Below are 12454 nucleotides of genomic sequence, written 5' to 3' on the forward strand. Positions count from 1 at the left end.
TCTCATGAAAATATGTTATCTTATTTCTGATGATTGGATTGGCAAGAAACGGATTGGACTTATTGCAATGTTGGAAGTTTGCTAGTTCTTTAAAATGAGTCACATTTTGGGCTGCAGCACTCTCATCAGGGCCAGTGGCGCAATGGATAACGTGTCTGACTACGGATCAGAAGATTGTAGGTTCGACTCCTACCTGGCTCGAAGCGTTGCCGTGTTCGTATAGTGGTTAGTACTCTGCGTTGTGGCCGCAGCAACCCCGGTTCGAATCCGGGTCACGGCATGTCTTTTTTTGTTCCAATATTAACGCCAACTTCCCAAGGTGGAAAATTCTTTTCAGAGTTTTAGGAAAAAAAGCAACTCATGTTTCTCCTGTGTTATTTGTTGGCTTCTCTGAATTTCTTGGACCACATTTGGCAACATTGTGATTTCAACTCTCCCAAAATCACATTGTCAGAAAACTCACACCGTTTCCAGATCTCATGAAAATATGTTATCTCTGATGATTGGATTGGCAAGAAACGGATTGGACTTATTGCAATGTTGGAAGTTTGCTAGTTCTTTAAAATGAGTCACATTTTGGGCTGCAGCACTCTCATCAGGGCCAGTGGCGCAATGGATAACGCTTCTGACTACGGATCAGAAGATTGTAGGATCAACTCCTACCTGGCTCGAAGCGTTGCCATGATCGTATAGTGGTTAGTACTCTGTGTTGTGGCCGCAGCAACCCCGGTTCGAATCCGGGTCACGGCATGTCTTTTTTTGTTCCAATATTAACGCCAACTTCCCAAGGTGGAAAATTCTTTTCAGAGTTTTAGGAAAAAAAGCAACTCATGTTTCTCCTGTGTTATTTGTTGGCTTCTCTGAATTTCTTGGACCACATTTGGCAACATTGTGATTTCAACTCTCCCAAAATCACATTGTCAGAAAACTCACACCGTTTCCAGATCTCATGAAAATATGTTATCTCTGATGATTGGATTGGCAAGAAACGGATTGGACTTATTGCAATGTTGGAAGTTTGCTAGTTCTTTAAAATGAGTCACATTTTGGGCTGCAGCACTCTCATCAGGGCCAGTGGCGCAATGGATAACGCTTCTGACTACGGATCAGAAGATTGTAGGTTCGACTCCTACCTGGCTCGAAGCGTTGCCGTGTTCGTATAGTGGTTAGTACTCTGCGTTGTGGCCGCAGCAACCCCGGTTCGAATCCGGGTCACGGCATGTCTTTTTTTGTTCCAATATTAACGCCAACTTCCCAAGGTGGAAAATTCTTTTCAGAGTTTTAGGAAAAAAAGCAACTCATGTTTCTCCTGTGTTATTTGTTGGCTTCTCTGAATTTCTTGGACCACATTTGGCAACATTGTGATTTCAACTCTCCCAAAATCACATTGTCAGAAAACTCACACCGTTTCCAGATCTCATGAAAATATGTTATCTCTGATGATTGGATTGGCAAGAAACGGATTGGACTTATTGCAATGTTGGAAGTTTGCTAGTTCTTTAAAATGAGTCACATTTTGGGCGGCAGCACTCTCATCAGGGCCAGTGGCGCAATGGATAACGCGTCTGACTACGGATCAGAAGATTGTAGGATCAACTCCTACCTGGCTCGAAGCGTTGCCATGATCGTATAGTGGTTAGTACTCTGTGTTGTGGCCGCAGCAACCCCGGTTCGAATCCGGGTCACGGCATGTCTTTTTTTGTTCCAATATTAACGCCAACTTCCCAAGGTGGAAAATTCTTTTCAGAGTTTTAGGAAAAAAAGCAACTCATGTTTCTCCTGTGTTATTTGTTGGCTTCTCTGAATTTCTTGGACCACATTTGGCAACATTGTGATTTCAACTCTCCCAAAATCACATTGTCAGAAAACTCACACCGTTTCCAGATCTCATGAAAATATGTTATCTCTGATGATTGGATTGGCAAGAAACGGATTGGACTTATTGCAATGTTGGAAGTTTGCTAGTTCTTTAAAATGAGTCACATTTTGGGCTGCAGCACTCTCATCAGGGCCAGTGGCGCAATGGATAACGCTTCTGACTACGGATCAGAAGATTGTAGGATCAACTCCTACCTGGCTCGAAGCGTTGCCATGATCGTATAGTGGTTAGTACTCTGTGTTGTGGCCGCAGCAACCCCGGTTCGAATCCGGGTCACGGCATGTCTTTTTTTGTTCCAATATTAACGCCAACTTCCCAAGGTGGAAAATTCTTTTCAGAGTTTTAGGAAAAAAAGCAACTCATGTTTCTCCTGTGTTATTTGTTGGCTTCTCTGAATTTCTTGGACCACATTTGGCAACATTGTGATTTCAACTCTCCCAAAATCACATTGTCAGAAAACTCACACCGTTTCCAGATCTCATGAAAATATGTTATCTCTGATGATTGGATTGGCAAGAAACGGATTGGACTTATTGCAATGTTGGAAGTTTGCTAGTTCTTTAAAATGAGTCACATTTTGGGCGGCAGCACTCTCATCAGGGCCAGTGGCGCAATGGATAACGCGTCTGACTACGGATCAGAAGATTGTAGGTTCGACTCCTACCTGGCTCGAAGCGTTGCCGTGTTCGTATAGTGGTTAGTACTCTGCGTTGTGGCCGCAGCAACCCCGGTTCGAATCCGGGTCACGACATGTTTTTTTTTTGTTCCAATATTAACGCCAACTTCCCAAGGTGGAAAATTATTTTCAGAGTTTTAGGAAAAAAAGCAACTCATGTTTCTCCTGTGTTATTTGTTGGCTTCTCTGAATTTCTTGAACCACATTTGGCAACATTGTGATTTCAACTCTCCCAAAATCACATTGTCAGAAAACTCACACCGTTTCCAGATCTCATGAAAATATGTTATCTCTGATGATTGGATTGGCAAGAAACGGATTGGACTTATTGCAATGTTGGAAGTTTGCTAGTTCTTTAAAATGAGTCACATTTTGGGCTGCAGCACTCTCATCAGGGCCAGTGGCGCAATGGATAACGCGTCTGACTACGGATCAGGAGATTGTAGGTTCGACTCCTACCTGGCTTGAAGCTTTGCCGTGGTCGTATAGTGGTTAGTACTCTGCGTTGTGGCCGCAGCAACCCTGGTTCGGGTCACGGCATGCCTTTTTTTGTTCCAATATTAACGCCAACTTCCCAAGGTGGAAAATTCTTTTCAGAGTTTTAGGAAAAAAAGCAACTTATGTTTCTCCTGTGTTATTTGTTGGCTTCTCTGAATTTCTTGGACCACATTTGGCAACATTGTGATTTCAACTCTCCCAAAATCACATTGTCAGAAAACTCACACCGTTTCCAGATCTCATGAAAATATGTTATCTCTGATGATTGGATTGGCAAGAAATGGATTGGACTCATTGCAGTGTTGGAAGTTTGCTAGTTCTTTAAAATGAGTCACATTTTGGGCTGCAGCACTCTCATCAGGGCCAGTGGCGCAATGGATAACGCGTCTGACTACGGATCAGGAGATTGTAGGTTAGACTCCTACCTGGCTCGAAGCTTTGCCGTGATCGTATAGTGGTTAGTACTCTGCGTTGTGGCCGCAGCAACCCCGGTTCGAATCCGGGTCACGGCATGCCTTTTTTTGTTCCAATATTAACGCCAACTTCCCAAGGTGGAAAATTCTTTTCAGAGTTTTAGGAAATAAAGCAACTCATGTTTCTCCTGTGTTATTTGTTGGCTTCTCTGAATTTCTTGGACCACATTTGGCAACATTGTGATTTCAACTCTCCCAAATCACATTGTCAGAAAACTCACACCGTTTCCAGATCTCATGAAAATATGTTATCTTATCTCTGATGATTGGATTGGCAAGAAACGGATTGGACTTATTGCAATGTTGGAAGTTTGCTAGTTCTTTAAAATGAGTCACATTTTGGGTTGCAGCACTCTCATCAGGGCCAGTGGCGCAATGGATAACGCGTCTGACTACGGATCAGAAGATTGTAGGTTCGACTCCTACCTGGCTCGAAGCGTTGCCGTGATCGTATAGTGGTTAGTACTCTGCGTTGTGGCCGCAGCAACCCCGGTTCGAATCCGGGTCACGGCATGTCTTTTTTTGTTCCAATATTAACGCCAACTTCCCAAGGTGGAAAATTCTTTTCAGAGTTTTAGGAAAAAAAGCAACTCATGTTTCTCCTGTGTTATTTGTTGGCTTCTCTGAATTTCTTGGACCACATTTGGCAACATTGTGATTTCAACTCTCCCAAAATCACATTGTCAGAAAACTCACACCGTTTCCAGATCTCATGAAAATATGTTATCTCTGATGATTGGATTGGCAAGAAACGGATTGGACTTATTGCAATGTTGGAAGTTTGCTAGTTTTTTTAAAATGAGTCACATTTTGAACTGCAGCGCTCTCGTCAGGGCCAGTGGCGCAATGGATAACGCGTCTGACTACGGATCAGAAGATTGTAGGTTCGACTCCTACCTGGCTCGAAGCGTTGCCGTGATCGTATAGTGGTTAGTACTCTGCGTTGTGGCCGCAGCAACCCCGGTTCGAATCCTGGTCACAGCATGTCTTTTTTTGTTCCAATATTAACGCCAACTTCCCAAGGTAGAAAATTATTTTCAGAGTTTTAGGAAAAAAAGCAACTCATTTTTCTCCTGTATTATTTGTTGGCTTCTCTGAATTTCTTTGACCACATTTGGCAACATTGTGATTTCAACTCTCCCAAAATCACATTGTCAGAAAACTCACACCGTTTCCAGATCTCATGAAAATATGTTATCTCTGATGATTGGATTGGCAAGAAACGGATTGGACTTATTGCAATGTTGGAAGTTTGCTAGTTCTTTAAAATTAGTCACATTTTGGGCGGCAGCACTCTCATCAGGGCCAGTGGCGCAATGGATTACGCATCTGACTACGGATCAGAAGATTGTAGGTTCGACTCCTACCTGGCTCGAAGCGTTGCCGTGATCGTATAGTGGTTAGTACTCTGCGTTGTGGCCGCAGCAACCCCGGTTCGAATCCGGGTCACGGCATGTCTTTTTTTGTTCCAATATTAACGCCAACTTCCCAAGGTGGAAAATTCTTTTCAGAGTTTTAGGAAAAAAAGCAACTCATGTTTCTCCTGTGTTATTTGTTGGCTTCTCTGAATTTCTTGGACCACATTTGGCAACATTGTGATTTCAACTCTCCCAAAATCACATTGTCAGAAAACTCACACCGTTTCCAGATCTCATGAAAATATGTTATCTCTGATGATTGGATTGGCAAGAAACGGATTGGACTTATTGCAATGTTGGAAGTTTGCTAGTTCTTTAAAATTAGTCACATTTTGGGCGGCAGCACTCTCGTCAGGGCCAGTGGCGCAATGGATAACGCGTCTGACTACGGATCAGAAGATTGTAGGTTCGACTCCTACCTGGCTCGAAGCGTTGCCGTGATCGTATAGTGGTTAGTACTCTGCGTTGTGGCCGCAGCAACCCCGGTTCGAATCCGGGTCACGGCATGTCTTTTTTTGTTCCAATATTAACGCCAACTTCCCAAGGTGGAAAATTATTTTCAGAGTTTTAGAAAAAAAAGCAACTCATTTTTCTCCTGTATTATTTGTTGGCTTCTCTGAATTTCTTCGACCACATTTGGCAACATTGTGATTTCAACTCTCCCAAAATCACATTGTCAGAAAACTCACACCGTTTCCAGATCTCATGAAAATATGTTATCTCTGATGATTGGATTGGCAAGAAACGGATTGGACTTATTGCAATGTTGGAAGTTTGCTAGTTCTTTAAAATTAGTCACATTTTGGGCGGCAGCACTCTCATCAGGGCCAGTGGCGCAATGGATAACGCGTCTGAGTACGGATCAGAAGATTGTAGGTTCGACTCCTACCTGGCTCGGAGCATTGCCGTGATCGTATAGTGGTTAGTACTCTGCGTTGTGGCCGCAGCAACCCCGGTTCGAATCCGGGTCACGGCATGTCTTTTTTTGTTCCAATATTAACGCCAACTTCCCAAGGTGGAAAATTATTTTCAGAGTTTTAGGAAAAAAAGCAACTCATGTTTCTCCTGTGTTATTTGTTGGCTTCTCTGAATTTCTTGAACCACATTTGGCAACATTGTGATTTCAACTCTCCCAAAATCACATTGTCAGAAAACTCACACCGTTTCCAGATCTCATGAAAATATGTTATCTCTGATGATTGGATTGGCAAGAAACGGATTGGACTTATTGCAATGTTGGAAGTTTGCTAGTTCTTTAAAATGAGTCACATTTTGGGCTGCAGCACTCTCATCAGGGCCAGTGGCGCAATGGATAACGCTTCTGACTACAGATCAGAAGATTGTAGGATCAACTCCTACCTGGCTCGAAGCGTTGCCGTGATCGTATAGTGGTTAGTACTCTGTGTTGTGGCCGCAGCAACCCCGGTTCGAATCTGGGTCACGGCATGCCTTTTTTTGTTCCAATATTAACGCCAACTTCCCAAGGTGGAAAATTCTTTTCAGAGTTTTAGGAAAAAAAGCAACTCATGTTTCTCCTGTGTTATTTGTTGGCTTCTCTGAATTTCTTGGACCACATTTGGCAACATTGTGATTTCAACTCTCCCAAAATCACATTGTCAGAAAACTCACACCGTTTCCAGATCTCATGAAAATATGTTATCTCTGATGATTGGATTGGCAAGAAACGGATTGGACTTATTGCAATGTTGGAAGTTTGCTAGTTTTTTAAAATGAGTCACATTTTGAACTGCAGCACTCTCGTCAGGGCCAGTGGCGCAATGGATAACGCGTCTGACTACGGATCAGAAGATTGTCGGTTCGACTCCTACCTGGCTCGAAGCGTTGCCGTGATCGTATAGTGGTTAGTACTCTGCGTTGTGGCTGCAGCAACCCCGGTTCGAATCCAAGTCACGGCATGTCTTTTTTTGTTCCAATATTAACACCAACTTCCCAAGGTGGAAAATTCTTTTCAGAGTTTTAGGAAAAAAAGCAACTCATGTTTCTCCTGTGTTATTTGTTGGCTTCTCTGAATTTCTTGGACCACATTTGGCAACATTGTGATTTCAACTCTCCCAAAATCACATTGTCAGAAAACTCACACCGTTTCCAGATCTCATGAAAATATGTTATCTCTGATGATTGGATTGGCAAGAAACGGATTGGACTTATTGCAATGTTGGAAGTTTGCTAGTTCTTTAAAATGAGTCACATTTTGGGCTGCAGCGCTCTCATCAGGGCCAGTGGCGCAATGGATAAGGAATAGAATGCTCTCTTGCACTCATGCATCTTATCATGAAATATGAGGAAGACAAGCTTAATCAAATTAAAGAGGAAATTACTACATTACAAAATACCCTTAAAAATGATGCTCTCATTTCTAATTTCAATGAACAAATAGACAAAATTAAAAACGCGGTCTCTAAAATGGAGGATGAAATCATGGTAACTAAGAAAAATAAATTTCAAAGGGATTCCTTTGATTATGCACAAAATCAAGTATATGAGTGGGGGCGTTGGGAACGTCCCATCAAAACGCCCAAATCCATCCTCAAAAGACGAGGCAACTATGCCAAGACAGCAAGCCATGTTAATTTCACCTCCTCAGAACTTGACTCCTCAGATGGCGCATCAGATCATACCTCAGGTGAAACATCTCAACACAAATCTTCTTACTATAGAAAACCCAAAAGAAACCAACGCAAGAAATCAACTCAGGATGCCTCCACTCCAGCAAAAAACGGAGAGCTGGGCGCAAGCATAAACACTCCCGACACAGCGCTGATGAAACTTCGGAGCCAGAAATAACAGGAAATTCATCTGTGGATGTTTTGAATTTATCATCACATCAACTAACTAAAGAACAAACAGAGGTACTTTCACTAGGTCTGAATTTTGTTCCAACCAATAATTTCAATGTTTTTTCTACAGTTTGTGACATCAACAAATTCGTCCGAGATCTTACTGTCAAGAGACATTTTCTTACGGACGATGACATTTCATCCCACACATCTAATGCTGAGACTATTAACACTAATGTCAATGTTGAAAGCAATCTGTCTGGTATTAATGTTAATCCTAACTATAATCTGTTCAGTGATTTTGGTTTCCAGGAACAACTTACTTTGCTGAATCTGATATCACTCGATACCACTTCTTCCAATGATCATTATATCAACGTCTCTGGTGATCTCAAACTCAGCAATAGGTTCTTTTACCCACTACAGTCACGCACACCTTCCATGAAAATGTTTCAGGAACGAATTATGCGTGATTTATGGAGCCTCAAACAGAATCAGGCTCGCTCTGTTAGGGGTAATCTATCACCACAACAGTCCCTTGCCTTGACCGAACTCAAAAACAATACTGACTTAATTGTCAAGATGTCGGACAAGGGGGGGACGGTTGTCCTCATGGATAAATCTCTTTACTGTTCCCAAATCTTATCTTTACTTGCCGATCAAGATGTTTACAGAGAATTAAGTTGTAATCCCACAAAAATCTTCAATGAAAAACTTTTGAATATTATTAATGAAGGTGTTTCTCTTAATGTTATTACACACAAACAAAGGGACCACCTACATGTTTGTGAACCGGTGATTCCCATTATACACGGGTTACCAAAGACCCATAAGAATGTCTCACCACCTCCCATGAGACCTATCATCTCTGGCATAGGTTCCATTAATGAAAAAATGGGAGAATGGCTAGACACTCTTTTACAACCTTTAGTCAAGAGAGTCCCAGGTTACCTCCAGGACTCCTCTGACGTTATTAGAAATCTTAATGAGTTCATTTGGCGTGATCACCATCATTGGGTAGGCTGCGATGTTGTTTCTCTCTACACCTCTATTCCTTACACAGTAGCCATCAGAGCGTTGGAGTTTCACCTCAACACATACAGCAACTACTCCCCTGATTTGAAAGAATACATCATGCAGGTAACGCACCATCTCGTGACTCACAACTACTTCATGTTTTCCAACAAATTCTACTTACAAATACAAGGAGTCCCCATGGGGGCGAAATATTCGCCCTCCTTGGCCAACTTAGTCATGTCATGGTGGGAGTTGCAGTTTCTATACACTGAGGAGAATCCCTTTTTGGCGTCTATTGAGTGGTATGGCAGGTACATCGATGATCTCCTCTTAATTTGGGGGGGGCGATGTATCTGCCATACCCTCATTTTTAGCTTATGTGAACTCCAATAATTTCAATTTACGATTCACTCATTATTCTCATTCGAGTGAAGTCACGTTTCTGGATTTGAGATTGCGAGGTGAGGTTAATGCCCCAATCAGCACATCCACATTTAGGAAGCCCACTGCGGGTAACACCATTCTGCATTACACCAGTCATCACCCAAAACACACAACAAAAGCCATACCTGTTGGAGAAATGGTTAGAAGTAGGAGAAACTGTAGTTCTGATACTGACTTTCAGCTGGAAACCACACAAATCTCCAACAGACTAACCCACAGAGGTTATCCCCGGTGGACACTTGATAGGGCAAAACGCATTGCCAACAATAAAAACCGCAATACCTTACTGAACCGCGAACGACACAGCAACACCAATGCCAGGCACATAGATACACCGGTACTTTCTCTCCAGCACAGCTTACAATTTCAGAACATAAAACGCATTGTCTCAAAACATCTTCCTCTCTTACTTGATGATAACAAAATTGAACACATCCTCAAAGATGGTTGCAGATTCGTTGCACGTAGAGGTTGTACATTAGGCAACATTCTTTCCCCCTCATTGATTAATGAACAACTTCCTCAGAGATCCTGGTTACAGAACCAAGGCTTTTTTCGTTGCAGTTCAAGACGTTGCAAATGTTGCACATACATCAAACCCACCAAGTCATTTCATGACACCTCACAGAAAAATACTTACCTCATTAGACATCATTTAACATGCAACAGTTACAATGTTGTTTACATAATACAATGCATCGAATGTAACATTCTCTATGTTGGTTGTACCACACGCAAATTCAAAACTAGAATTGTGGAGCACCTGAATGATATTTCAGGATCAGACTCGCGTAATATTAGTGGAGCCTCGACCCATTTCAGAGATGTTCACCAGAAACGTACCTGCAATTTTACAGCCTTTGCGATAGAAAAAATTACAATCCCCAAAAGAGGAGGTGACATTAGGAGATTACTATTAGACCGTGAGGCTTTTTGGATCATGCAACTGAACTCCATGTCACCTTTTGGTATGAACATTAGAAATGAAATTATGCTTCATTATTAATTCTTGTCTATCCTTGTGCATACATTGAGATTGCATTCTGTCTCTCTCCTATTTCACCTGTTTAATCCAGCCAGTGAATGATTGATTTTATTACATATTCTTTATATGTTTTATCATAAAATACCTTCATGTCTATGTTTACATTTCCAATGTCGCATTCCGGTATATTTGGTACTAATAATTCGTCCTTAGATTGTTTTGATCCCATTATTGTAATCAAACTTACCTTTATTCCTCATGCGACATTGATCCCTCGCTGCATTCCACCTACAGCGGAGTGTTTGATGGTTGCCATGGCGACATTGTATGCCATGTAGCTAACTGTCTGACCACTCCCCTGGGGGACATGATTGGCTACACAGCCCCATGACGGTGCTTTACACACACCAGCTGCTAGCCTTTCCAATTAAACCTCCCCTCCCTACGGAGGAGGGTTCCTGTCACATGACATGATTTCGTTCATTTAAATACTAGTGTGTTGAAATGTCTTTTTATCCATGACTAAGGACGCCGTGAGCGTCTGAAACGCGTTGGATTTTGTATTGTCTCCCATGTCTCTTTTAACAATGGACTAAATAAAAGAAACTATTTTACGCTGCCACAATTGGATTTGAGCTGGATCAATTTCTCGGCTATTGTGATTCCACTCGTCTGGGGCGAGGACCCGTGCTCTCCAGCATACAGCGTTCCACACGTGGTTTCGAGCTGAACTATCCTCTGCATTCCTTTTAGGAAAAAAAGCAACTCATGTTTCTCCTGTATTATTTGTTGGCTTCTCTGAATTTCTTGGACCACATTTGGCAACATTGTGATTTCAACTCTCCCAAAATCACATTGTCAGAAAACTCACACCGTTTCCAGATCTCATGAAAATATGTTATCTCTGATGATTGGATTGGCAAGAAACGGATTGGACTTATTGCAATGTTGGAAGTTTGCTAGTTCTTTAAAATGAGTCACATTTTGGGCTGCAGCACTCTCATCAGGGCCAGTGGCGCAATGGATAACGCGTCTGACTACGGATCAGAAGATTGTAGGTTTGACTCCAACCTGGCTCGAAGCGTTGCCGTGATCGTATAGTGGTTAGTACTCTTCGTTGTGGCCGCAGCAACCCCGGTTCGAATCCGGGTCACGGCATGTCTTTTTTTGTTCCAATATTAACGCCAACTTCCCAAGGTGGAAAATTCTTTTCAGAGTTTTAGGAAAAAAAGCAACTCATGTTTCTCCTGTGTTATTTGTTGGCTTCTCTGAATTTCTTGGACCACATTTGGCAACATTGTGATTTCAACTCTCCCAAAATCACATTGTCAGAAAACTCACACCGTTTCCAGATCTCATGAAAATATGTTATCTCTGATGATTGGATTGGCAAGAAATGGATTGGACTTATTGCAATGTTGGAAGTTTGCTAGTTCTTTAAAATGAGTCACATTTTGGGCTGCAGCACTCTCATCAGGGCCAGTGGCGCAATGGATAACGCGTCTGACTACGGATCAGGAGATTGTAGGTTCGACTCCTACCTGGCTCGAAGCTTTGCCGTGATCGTATAGTGGTTAGTACTCTGCGTTTTGGCCGCTTCAACCCCGGTTAGAATCCGGGTCACGGCATGCCTTTTTTTGTTCCAATATTAACGCCAACTTCCCAAGGTGGAAAATTCTTTTCAGAGTTTTAGGAAATAAAGCAACTCATGTTTCTCCTGTGTTATTTGTTGGCTTCTCTGAATTTCTTGGACCACATTTGGCAACATTGTGATTTCAACTCTCCCAAAATCACATTGTCAGAAAACTCACACCGTTTCCAGATCTCATGAAAATATGTTATCTTATCTCTGATGATTGGATTGGCAAGAAACGGATTGGACTTATTGCAATGTTGGAAGTTTGCTAGTTCTTTAAAATGAGTCACATTTTGGGCTGCAGCACTCTCATCAGGGCCAGTGGCGCAATGGATAACGCGTCTGACTACGGATCAGAAGATTGTAGGTTCGACTCCTACCTGGCTCGAAGCGTTGCCGTGATCGTATAGTGGTTAGTACTCTGCGTTGTGGCCGCAGCAACCCCGGTTCGAATCCGGGTCACGGCATGTCTTTTTTTGTTCCAATATTAACGCCAACTTCCCAAGGTGGAAAATTCTTTTCAGAGTTTTAGGAAAAAAAGCAACTCATGTTTCTCCTGTGTTATTTGTTGGCTTCTCTGAATTTCTTGGACCACATTTGGCAACATTGTGATTTCAACTCTCCCAAAAT

General features: G+C 42.2%; 13 non-coding genes across 13 annotated transcripts; all 13 read left to right on the top strand.

Annotated features, from left to right (window-relative positions):
• Positions 1-1068: 1068 nt before the first annotated feature.
• Positions 1069-1141, top strand: TRNAR-ACG (transfer RNA arginine (anticodon ACG)). Its single transcript has one exon. It is a non-coding gene; the product is annotated as a tRNA-Arg (tRNA).
• A 1337-nt stretch (positions 1142-2478) lies between these two features.
• TRNAR-ACG (transfer RNA arginine (anticodon ACG)) lies at positions 2479-2551 on the top strand. The gene has a single exon. It is a non-coding gene; the product is annotated as a tRNA-Arg (tRNA).
• Positions 2552-3493: 942 nt separating this feature from the next.
• TRNAH-GUG (transfer RNA histidin (anticodon GUG)) lies at positions 3494-3565 on the top strand. Its single transcript has one exon. It is a non-coding gene; the product is annotated as a tRNA-His (tRNA).
• Positions 3566-3887: 322 nt separating this feature from the next.
• On the top strand, positions 3888-3960 carry TRNAR-ACG (transfer RNA arginine (anticodon ACG)). Its single transcript has one exon. It is a non-coding gene; the product is annotated as a tRNA-Arg (tRNA).
• A 7-nt stretch (positions 3961-3967) lies between these two features.
• On the top strand, positions 3968-4039 carry TRNAH-GUG (transfer RNA histidin (anticodon GUG)). The gene has a single exon. It is a non-coding gene; the product is annotated as a tRNA-His (tRNA).
• Positions 4040-4358: 319 nt separating this feature from the next.
• On the top strand, positions 4359-4431 carry TRNAR-ACG (transfer RNA arginine (anticodon ACG)). Its single transcript has one exon. It is a non-coding gene; the product is annotated as a tRNA-Arg (tRNA).
• A 477-nt stretch (positions 4432-4908) lies between these two features.
• TRNAH-GUG (transfer RNA histidin (anticodon GUG)) lies at positions 4909-4980 on the top strand. Its single transcript has one exon. It is a non-coding gene; the product is annotated as a tRNA-His (tRNA).
• Positions 4981-5298: 318 nt separating this feature from the next.
• On the top strand, positions 5299-5371 carry TRNAR-ACG (transfer RNA arginine (anticodon ACG)). Its single transcript has one exon. It is a non-coding gene; the product is annotated as a tRNA-Arg (tRNA).
• Positions 5372-5378: 7 nt separating this feature from the next.
• On the top strand, positions 5379-5450 carry TRNAH-GUG (transfer RNA histidin (anticodon GUG)). Its single transcript has one exon. It is a non-coding gene; the product is annotated as a tRNA-His (tRNA).
• A 398-nt stretch (positions 5451-5848) lies between these two features.
• On the top strand, positions 5849-5920 carry TRNAH-GUG (transfer RNA histidin (anticodon GUG)). The gene has a single exon. It is a non-coding gene; the product is annotated as a tRNA-His (tRNA).
• Positions 5921-6238: 318 nt separating this feature from the next.
• On the top strand, positions 6239-6311 carry TRNAC-ACA (transfer RNA cysteine (anticodon ACA)). Its single transcript has one exon. It is a non-coding gene; the product is annotated as a tRNA-Cys (tRNA).
• A 5828-nt stretch (positions 6312-12139) lies between these two features.
• On the top strand, positions 12140-12212 carry TRNAR-ACG (transfer RNA arginine (anticodon ACG)). The gene has a single exon. It is a non-coding gene; the product is annotated as a tRNA-Arg (tRNA).
• Positions 12213-12219: 7 nt separating this feature from the next.
• On the top strand, positions 12220-12291 carry TRNAH-GUG (transfer RNA histidin (anticodon GUG)). Its single transcript has one exon. It is a non-coding gene; the product is annotated as a tRNA-His (tRNA).
• The last annotated feature ends 163 nt before the right edge of the window (positions 12292-12454 follow it).

The sequence above is a fragment of the Engystomops pustulosus genome, chromosome 4 (assembly GCF_040894005.1).
Source record: "Engystomops pustulosus chromosome 4, aEngPut4.maternal, whole genome shotgun sequence".
In the NCBI taxonomy this organism is placed as follows: Eukaryota; Metazoa; Chordata; class Amphibia; order Anura; family Leptodactylidae; genus Engystomops; species Engystomops pustulosus.